The sequence below is a fragment of the Penaeus monodon genome, chromosome 21 (genome assembly GCF_015228065.2).
Source record: "Penaeus monodon isolate SGIC_2016 chromosome 21, NSTDA_Pmon_1, whole genome shotgun sequence".
Taxonomy (NCBI): Eukaryota; Metazoa; Arthropoda; class Malacostraca; order Decapoda; family Penaeidae; genus Penaeus; species Penaeus monodon.
The window spans coordinates 45,762,284-45,762,490 of NC_051406.1; positions in this window are offsets into that span (position 1 = coordinate 45,762,284).

Below are 207 nucleotides of genomic sequence, written 5' to 3' on the forward strand. Positions count from 1 at the left end.
TGCGACTGAATCGAGGCGGCGAGGGTCTCGGGCGCCCTCGCGACGCCGCCCAACCCGAGGCTCACCCTGGGCGCCTGACTCATAAGCGTAATACTAATGTTTTATCAGATAATCTATTGATTACATCGATTAGCACTTGGGTCTACACCCTCCTGATGTCTCTCGCCTGCGGCAGCACCTGGAATAATGTTATATCTCGCTACTGTA